This window comes from Pinus tabuliformis, chromosome 9 (genome assembly GCF_031772625.1).
Source record: "Pinus tabuliformis cultivar Carrire ecotype Pingquan chromosome 9, CPIR1, whole genome shotgun sequence".
NCBI lineage: Eukaryota > Viridiplantae > Streptophyta > Pinopsida > Pinales > Pinaceae > Pinus > Pinus tabuliformis.
In genome coordinates, this window is record NC_142307.1 from 2,022,613,275 (window position 1) to 2,022,623,767 (window position 10,493).

At 35.5% G+C, this 10,493-nt stretch overlaps 1 pseudogene; it reads left to right on the forward strand.

Moving 5' to 3' along the window:
• The first annotated feature begins 372 nt into the window (after nt 1-372).
• On the forward strand, nt 373-3,420 carry LOC149157195 (protein TUNICAMYCIN INDUCED 1 pseudogene; annotated as a pseudogene).
• The last annotated feature ends 7,073 nt before the right edge of the window (nt 3,421-10,493 follow it).

Genomic DNA, 10,493 nt, shown 5'->3' on the forward strand with positions numbered 1-10,493 from the left:
GGGGGTCTAAGATTGACTGGTATTACATTATATATGTTGTTGAATCTAGTACATTAATCTTGGATTGTTTCATTTGGTCCTCTCTTGATTTTTTCATATTCTGAAAGGATTTGCAGAGGATTCTTTTTCTTTTCCTATCTATTTAAAAATTGTTGGTAAAATACTTCTAAAGTGTCTATGCTATTAGCAGGTAAAGATCTAAACCATGTTCTTACATCACTAGCTAGAGTCTAAGCAAAAAGTCTCATTTGGACATCTCCAATATCAATTTCATGTAATTCAAACAAATCTATCATTTTGTTTGTGTGTTGTTGTGCTTTGTAAGTTCCTATGCCATCAAATTGGACAATTTTGTTATGGTAATCTTGTGGCATGGCACCTCGTGGAGAAGGCAACACAAAAGGGGCATATCTATTTGCCATGGCTCTAAGCTGGGCAAGACTAAAAAGTGGAGTTTGGGTACCAGGAGATGATATAGTGGGTGATGGAGAACTAGGAGTAATGAATGACTGATGTGTAATGGTAGGTTGGTGGGGAAGTGAAGGTATAAATGGAGGTGTGGAATGAACTTCAGAGATGGAAGGGAATAATGGTGAACTAAAGGGAGTTGAAATTGTTTTAGAAAACTCAGGGATCTTAATAGTAGTGAGGGATGACTGAGGGGAATTTAGAATATACTGAGCAATTGACAAGTTTTCCCTTTGGACTTCAAGTTCTGTTGTAAATCCTGGATCTAGAACTATGTCATCAAGTGCACTCTCAGACCTAGTTCTAAATAGAGAAAGGTCAAATGACTTATCAAAGGGGAGGTCTTCTAAAAGCAACCACTCATCAGGGCATGAATTTGCTTTAGTTGAAGGTGTAGGACTAACTGAACTTTCTTATCTTCTGGATATTCTTGAAATCAGATTAGGATTATCAAATACTTGGGGAGGGTTTGGATCAGGATTGGCCCTACTATAGTGAGTTCTCCTTGAACCCATAGTTTCAAACTTTTCTAGTTACTTTATTTTTATGAAATTTTTATAAATAACTTTTAATAAACCCTTCAAGAGGCTTGAATAAAAATTTGAAATTTCTCAAAGGTTTATTAAGACCGAGGATTTGAGTTCCCAGTATGGTCACCACTATGTTATCACTCAGAAGTATTCCCTAGAAGTTATCAAAAGAAGGAATAATCCGAGGTAACAACAAACCAAATCTTTTAGACCCAGGTTCTAGCCAACCGATGTCTAGAGAGGGCTCTCTCTCTATAATTTAACTTTGTTTCTATTAGATTTTAGGCTAGTTCTTAGTGTTCATGAGGATTTTGATTTTGATTGAATGTTGGGTGGTGGAATTCTTGGAACAGATGGATAGAACTAGGTCTTTAAGCCATTGGGCTATGGAGTCAATCAAAGGATAACTTAACTGGACTAGATCATGAAAGGGATTGTTCACAGGGCAGACTAGAAAAGAAAAAGGAAAATCTTCAAAGGGTTGATGGATGGAATGATTCTAACTAGGGTAAAATGGAAATGAAGAATCCTTAGACTGGGATCAGAATTAGGAACAAAGGGTGGTCATCAACAAAGAGCAATTAAGAATCCTTTTCTACATAGATCACAAGGAGGAACTATGGAAGTAAGGGAGCATTTAAGAATTCCCTAACTAAGATAGTTTAGCAGAAAACATTAAGAAGGTAAACAGTCACGACAGAGTGCACTAAAACAAGTTCTGAAATATCATTCCTAGTTTACCATTCAAATTTCATAGAAACACATATGATTATTAATAAACATAATGAAAAACAATAATACACATGAGAGAATACTTATTTGATTTTCTCTTCACACAAGAATCCTGTAAAATGTCTGAACTTTATTCCATGATCTAGCAAGTCAATCTAGTTTTGATACAATAGCACTTTGATTTTAGATAAAAGTCTACAGAAATGTCTTTAAATCCACACTAAATACTTCGAAATGGGCAGTATTTATACAAAAAATATTACAAAATATATCATAACAGTTTGAGATTTAATTAAGGAAATAAAATTATCTTCAAGCATGAAGATAGAGACAAATGGAAAACCACATCATGTTGTCCCTCTTATTGTGGTAGTGTTGGCTATTGCAGCTGAATTTGATCCCTTTTAAGCTGGTTGATATGTGTGTTGGGCCTCAAAATAGTCCTTATTTTCACTCCATTATTCACCAATACCTTCACATTTTACCTTCATGTCACCTCCATTCCACCTCCACATCATTACATTTACCTCATTATTGGGTTATAACTATGCTTTTCCAAAGTTTATTAATTCTTAACATTTTAAAGTGGATTTATGGTTAAACTTTAGAAAATAATATGCTTATACTTATACCTAACAATTAGAATGAGTTTGTTGACATGTGTAGGTACAAAGGAAGCTTCCAGGGCATCTTTATGTGGCCTTGAATGATCAAATTCGAATTTGATAAGATAAGCCTCATGGAAAAGATCATGATCTCATGGAGAAGATCATGGACCTCATGGAGGAGATCATGGAGGATAGGGTTATGTGTCTGGATGGTTGAGAAATGTATGGAACTAAAGAGAGATTAGTGGATCATCATTATGAGTTTGTTATCTCATCCCATTGTATAAGTTATCTCTGATTTGAAAGACTTCATTGTGCAAAAGATGGGATGGAAACCTGAGGAAGTCAAGATTTCTAATATTAATTCGATTGACCCCATGGTTGGCCACGCGACACTTTACGAATTCGATCTTCAAATTGGTAATGCCATTCTTCCTCTCAGACTCTCTGAGGATGTGGCTTCTTGGCAGCTTATGGAAGATATTTCTGTAAATGAGGATCAACAAGAAACGGAGGGATCTGAGATCACTGTTGCTGAACGTCGTCTGCCAATTACACTAGTTTTAGCTCCCTTTCAGCTGGCAGGCCCTTTAGAGTTGTAGATACAGGATGTAGATCACATGCGCCTTTCTGTGCCGCATGATGTTGAAGCTGGAATATTGAAGAAGGTAATGCTAGTAGATGAAGCTGTTGTGACTGTTAAAGGTGCAAGGGAGCTCCATCTAAGGCAGCCGCTCTAGATACCTCTACCCCTAGGTAGTAGCACAGAGGATAGCAACCTGGCTTCTAGCCTGTTTGCACTGGCTTCCAAGTTGAGGCATGCCTCTACCAATGATGGAAAACCCTTGTCTCTGAGAATTGTAGGTCCGAGTTCACTTGTTGCTTCATCCATCAGCGAGCCGGATTCAGCATCAAACAGGTTGAAAGTGAAGACGTTATCTCTAGGTTCAGTTGAGTTGATATCTCGCCAACAGCAGGAAACATCCACTGTGTCATTTGAGTCCTCCATCGATTCACTAGGACCTAATGATCAGTGGATGTGGCCTCTTCCCTCACTGAATAGTTCCCATCCTAAAACATAGTTTATTTTTAGAATTTTTCCTTATTAGGTTTTAATAAAAAAAAATTGTTGATTTAAATAAAAAAATCTCAACTTAAATAATAAATTAAAAAAGTTATGTTTTTTTTAATTTATTGTTTAAAAAAAAAAAAAAATCAAAACAACACAAAACATTTTTCTTGTGATTTTCTTATTTTTATTTTTTATTTAAAAAAAAAAAAAAAACTTCATTTTAGTGATAGTTTATTTTCTTTATTAGGTTTTAATAAAAAAAATTTGTTGATTTTCAACTTAAAAAATCTCAACTTAAATAACAAATTAAAAAAATTTATGTTTTTTTAATTTGTTGTTTAAAAAAAAAAAAATAAAAATCTAAAGCAATAAATAAAATCAACATAAAAAATAAAATAAAAAAAATTATGTTTTCATTACTTTTAATGTTTTCTTTTTAAAATTTGATGTTTAAAAAAAAACAATTAAAAAAAATATATAAAAATAAAATATAAAAATAAAAATAAATAAAAATAAAAATAAAAAAATAAAAAATAAAAATAAAATAAAAATTCACAAAATTCACAAAATGTAATACTTGGAAACACATTTCAAAAATCAATTTATCAAACATTGGAGGATTCTTGTTTCGATAGCTTCAAGTTGGCATTAACTCATCACATCTTTCTGTTAAATGCTTTTACGTGACATACTAATATGCAGAATGGTGCCCATACTTCTAATGTCAATCTTTTTGCCGAGCACATTTCATGAGTTATCTGACAGGGAGTATTATTTTACATGGTTATTTTTAAGAATGGATTGAAACTTATACCATGAATTGAGTCACTTTCACCACTTTGATTTTTCTTAAATCTGTTTTATTTGGTATGAAATTTTTGCGTAAGAATCATGAAGGAAATGCGCAATTCTTCTTGAACAAACTTATGTTTTCTTTTTACCAAGTTTTTTTTACAAGTTACAGGATAACAAAGTGATCATTAAGGAGATTGCATTGTGACGACAATTAGTCTTCCAAAGACTAAATTCATGAAAAATTCTGAAGACAAATCCATCTCCACAACCACTACCTTCCACCTCCCTTTCTGAAAAAGATTTTGAATTCCACCAATTGTAAGCATGACATTTCCATATCCATTTTTCACAGCAAGAGTTCTTATTCATACACCATGCATTTCCTTACATCCATTCCTTACAAGCTTATTGCCATTTTCCTTGTCATTACCATTCCCCTTCATTTCCGCCAATAAAACCCTGCTTGAGTCAAAGTCCTAGAGTCTAAGTATCATTGAAAAAACACCTAGAGGCTTGCATGCCTTAATGGCAAGTACTCTTGCCAATGAACAATGGGAGTACATTAATATCCCTTGTTCGTTGGATCTTGTAGGTGACTCGACCATGACAAATTTATTCGTACCTACAAAGATGTGTTAGGCATCCTGCCTCCCATTGGAATCAATGGTGGGAGCTCTTGTGTTGGCTAGGGGCATTCATTAACGGCCACTAAGTCAACAACTTCTTGCTATGTTCGACATCGACACATTTAATTACATAGTAAGATTTGTGCCAATGAGCGTTGAAGACTTGAAGACCCATATTTTGTAGCAGATGAAGCCAATTTCCTTTCATTGTTTTTCAGTTTGTCATCACTTGAGGACAAGTCAATAAATAAGGCTGGGGGGGAAATGTAACTTCTATATTTTGTATACCTTCCAAGCCTTATACATTTTCAGCCACATTTAGCAGCAGATTCCAAACATTCAGCAGAAGATCCAACAACAGATTCAACAGCAGATGCAACAACAATAAAAGATTCACTTTTTCGATTTCATCTACCATTTTCACAACCAAGTAGAGAAGACTATGAACAACAGTTTTTGCAGCCACACATGCACAACTCTCATCCATTTTTGTAAGGGTAAGTTAAGGTATGATATTTTCTAACTTTTAACCATTAAATTCCTTGAAAAGTTAGAATAATAATTTTTGGAAAAACTTCACTTCCTTTCCTCATTTCACATAACTGCCCAAACCATCCGTTTAAGGGGAAGGATACACTTACATACATACTTTGTCACATTCATATAACATCCACATTCATATATCACATTCTAAACCCCACTTACCTTCAAAATATCTTCACTATTACATGAGCATACAAATGGCTTTATCAAAAGTATTTAAAAGTTAATTGGATGCCAACACAATCATGGTTGTTACACAAGAACCAACCATGATGCATTCCAACAAAAATACTCTGCAATAAAAATCACATTATCAATATGCAAAGATCATACATTGAATGCAACAAACAAAATATGGTTGAAACACAAGAACCAACCAAGTTGTAGTTCATCAAAATAACGCTTTGCAAAAGTTAAGTAAATGATATCATGCAGAGTTTAAGCCAAAGCTCAAGTACCAAAAATTAATGTAATAGATTGCATGAGGACATGCAATACCTTCAGTTTGGGGGTATGTTGGGCCTCAAAATAGTCCTTATTTTCACTCCATTATTCACCAATACCTTCACATTTTACCTTCATGTCACCTCCATTCCACCTCCACATCATTACATTTACCTCATTATTGGGTTATAACTATGCTTTTCCAAAGTTTATTAATTCTTAACATTTTAAAGTGGATTTATGGTTAAACTTTAGAAAATAATATGCTTATACTTATACCTAACAATTAGAATGAGTTTGTTGACATGTGTAGGTACAAAGGAAGCTTCCAGGGCATCTTTATGTGGCCTTGAATGATCAAATTCGAATTTGATAAGATAAGCCTCATGGAAAAGATCATGATCTCATGGAGAAGATCATGGACCTCATGGAGGAGATCATGGAGGATAGGGTTATGTGTCTAGATGGTTGAGAAATGTATGGAACTAAAGAGAGATTAGTGGATCATCATTATGAGTTTGTTATCTCATCCCATTGTATAAATAGGAGTACCTCCTCCATTCCAAAGAGAGGACTCTTGGAGCATGTATCCAACTTATGATGGAATAGAATAAAGCTTTATTTTACATAAATTTCCATTTTATAGTTTTAGATATAAGTTGCCTTAATGTAGTATATGGAATAATTTGTCACTTTGTTCTTAAGAGAATTGAGCTCACTCTAAAAGGATGAGAGAAACATTTTATTTCATATTAGATCTTGTCTCATTTCATTGCTCAGATGTTTGAGGATTTGTTTGTGATTGATGAATGAGTTTTAAATCTTATCAGCATATGAGGGGATAACCAAGGGTCTAAGTTAGGCTCTCTCTCCATTTGGTTTTCATGATAATTGAAATTCATTCTTTTGCTTTTATGTTTCAAGTATCATATGAGGGGATAACTAAGGGTCTAAGTTAGGCTCTCTCTCCATTTGATTTGTTTGATAATTGGAATTCATTCTTTTGCTTTTAAGTTTCAAGTTATTTCATTTATTATGCTTATGAATGAATATTAGTTTAGTTTGGATCAATATATGAGGGAACAATCAAGAGAATAAGTTAGTCTCTCTCTCTACTTGAATTTGAACAACAATTAAATTCATTCTCTTGTCTTTATTTCAAGTTTCTAGTTTTATGCAATCAATGATTTCTTTTCAATCTATAATACTATAGGGAAGGACGACTAGGACCTCCTCAATCAGGAGCCTCTTCCTTGCATATTATATTGAATCGGAAATCATTTAGTTAGTCATAGAGTTAGTTGCCTACTTCTGCATATATTTTGCTAGCATCATCACAAGCTTACGAGTTTCCCTGGTTGATAATTTAATGAAAGCAATTTAAGCAAATAAATTGCCCAACAATGTGTACGTTGGGATCATCTTTGTCTTTAATCTTTAACTGATACTCTTTAACTTGCTACTCTTTGACCCTGTTCACCTGTTTCATCTGGCTATTATTCAGATTTACTGTGGTAACTTATAGTAAATCTGTCATCTTTTCCCACCATTCATCTTCAGGTAACTTTACTTTGAGCATTCTCCTATAGATCTCATCTGCCTCAGTGTATTTGGAAAAATTTGGCTTGGTGACAAATAGATGTTTCACCTCATGCTCTAGGAAAAACAGATTTTCTAAAGTATCATACAATACTTTCCCTGTTGGCAAGGCTTTGATTCCTGAAGTGCTTGCCTATTCCTTGGACAACTTTTTTAATCTGTCAACATAGTCCAATTGGGTCATAAGTTTTTCATGGATGACCATAGGACTTGGACGGCCTTTATCCCTCAAAATTTGAAACTTTTCCATGAATCTATCAATGCCCACTTGCATGTTATGGCATTTTTCCTCTAGGTTAAGCATAAGGTTTCTTTTAGAAAGAACCTTTTTGACTTCTATGATGGCTTCAGTTCTATCTTCCACACCAAGTTCATTTAGTTCATGCCTATTCTTGCTATTCAAGAAGTGGATGAGTCGATTAGCATCCTCAGGCTGGTCACGTAAGTCTTCCTTTACGTTTTGAATTGCTTTGGTGGCAACTTTCACCAATTTTGTTTGCTCAAATATTACTTGAATTGATGGCCAAATATCATTAACAGAGTCAATGATATTGGCCTAGAGCATCTCTTTGGTCTGTCCTAGTGGCTTTTGTAGAGTTAGATCCTTTTCTAGGACCTTAATCTTCTCACCCATCCTTAGGGCTTTCTGTGTTTCTTCTCTCTGCTGAATCTGGGCAAGCTTGCAATCAGTTTCTAAGCTTGCCACTTTCTCCTTAAGCCTTTTAAGTTCTGTTTCCTGGATGGACATTTCCTCCATGGCTTTCACTAGCTCTGCTATCTTTTCTGTTGAAGTACCTACTGTTGTAGACTCAGTTGTGACTGGCAGTGTTGTGGCAGGTGGAGTTGTTGGTGCCAAAGATGCTACTAGTGTTGAAGGAACTATAGTTGTTACTGTGGGAATGGCAGTTATAGAAGTGGTGGCCAGTTCACTTTGTTTGGACTGAATCAATGTGTCCAATTCTTTATTTGTTTCTTTCAACTTGTCATTTAGCTTTAGGACCAAGTCCATAAGCTCTTCTTCTCCTTTTTGGGTCTCTAGGACTTCTGTTGTCTATGGGTGATGTAGTGGTGGAATCTTAAGTTTCTTCTTCAAAGCTTCTATGTCATCATTTTTCTTCTTTATCAGTCTTTTAGTGGCCTTCACATCTTTGGGATCATGTCCCAACTCAATGATTAAGTCCTCTAAGGACTTGATTCTAGTGTCCTTTGCCTGTGAAGAGGCCTTTTCCAATTAGAATTGAGCTGATATGTTATTTAGGGAATTCTGCAATTGGTGAGCTGCGATGGCTTTCCCTGCTAAGGTGGAGTAAATCATCTCCCCTGTCTGTTTGTGTAGCTCAATCTAGTCAATAGGATGTATGTCCTTTGCTAGCACTTCGAAATCTATCTTTTTGAAGCCAGATGCTGTTCTTGGTTGTTGAGTGGTCGGTTTGACAAATGTCATCTACATCTTGCCTTATTTAACATCATAGGCTGACATAAGCCTTATCTAGTTTGTAGGTGCCATATTTAGGTACTGTGCATAAATCTGGGCTTTTAGCCTCTCATTCCTGGCCTTTGTATCCTTGTACCTTTCTCTAATGTCTTGATCTCTGTCATCTGGCATCCTAAAAGAGGACACTTCAACACACTGTTGCCTTTCCAGCATCTGAGTGTTTGATGTGGAAGGTTCTAGTGTGCCCCTAGAGGGAGTGGTAGGCCTGCTTCTTTCTCTTTCAATGTTGGTGGCCCCAATAGTTTCTTCTATGAATTCCTCTTCTAAAACAAGATTTAACCTTTGCCTTTTGACTAGGCTAGTCTTTGCATATGTTTGTGTGGTTGCTCTGCTTGATGTAGTGGCCTCTTCCCTATTCCTTTTGAGGCTTTTCTCCTCATTTAGAGGAGTTTCCAAGTTATGGGGAGTACTCATAATGAACTGTTGTATACCTGTTTGATTTAATTCCTTTGATAGGTCTAGCTTCTCAGACTCTTCTTTAACCTGGGATTCTTCTTCTATTAGTGATTCACTTGGCGCCTGAGATTCTCCTTGTGCATGTGATTCTTCTTGGATTTGGGTTGTCCTTGGACTTGAGATTCTCATGGAACTTATAGGAAAGAACCTTCATCACGCCTTTTCTCTAAATCAATTAGAGTATTTTCAACTGCTACTTCAGTGCTATTCCTGTCCACTAAAATATTCTCCACCCATTCCAATTGGCTTGCATATTTCTCTATCTCAGGGATTCGGTGATGAATGTAGGGAGCCATCTTGTTTTTCTGTCTTCTATTGCAGATGAAGTCACAGGGGTCATATCTACACATGAAGATTTTTTTGAGTTTAAGTCTCTAAAGGATTTCCTCTGATTCTCTTCTAGCTTCTCGGCTATTACATACAAAAGGGCCTAGTTGATCTTTGATTCTGAGTTGGGCCTTCTTTTTGGCCTTAACAAAATGTACCTCATCTGAGTTGATTATCTCCCTGTAGTACTTGAGAGAAAATAACCTCATTGGGAGGTATCTGGGTAGTTTATATGGGGCCATAGATCCTAATTTCTGTGTGATTTTGGTACAAGTACCAATCTCCCACTTTGTGTTGTTTTGACAGCTGCAAGATCCTCCTGATATCTAAACTGATTCTTGGAGGAGGACTTCCTAGCAGCATGGTCATTACTGGATGTACAAAAGGATCAATGAAATCTATGTATGGATATGGGGAATCATACTTATGTATCAAAGGAGTCCAAAAAATTACTGACCTAGGATGACCTTTAGTGTCAAGCTTTTGGAGAGTGAAGGGGAACTTGTCAGCTTGGTAATATAAGAAAAGGTGGTACAAAACTAAAGAATACTTAAGCACTCTTTCATTACTCATTCTTAGAAATTGTTCATGCATCCTATCAGCTATGTACTTGGCATAATCATACATGACAGCAGGGGGCTGTCCTGGAGTAAAAATGAACATGAAGGCCGAGATGATTTCATCTATGTATTCATTGGTTGTATAGCCTAGGATACTAGATATCATTGACACAGTGTCTTGGACAAACTGAGAAAATATGGTATATATATATGGGGGAGGATCTTGTGGGATATGTTT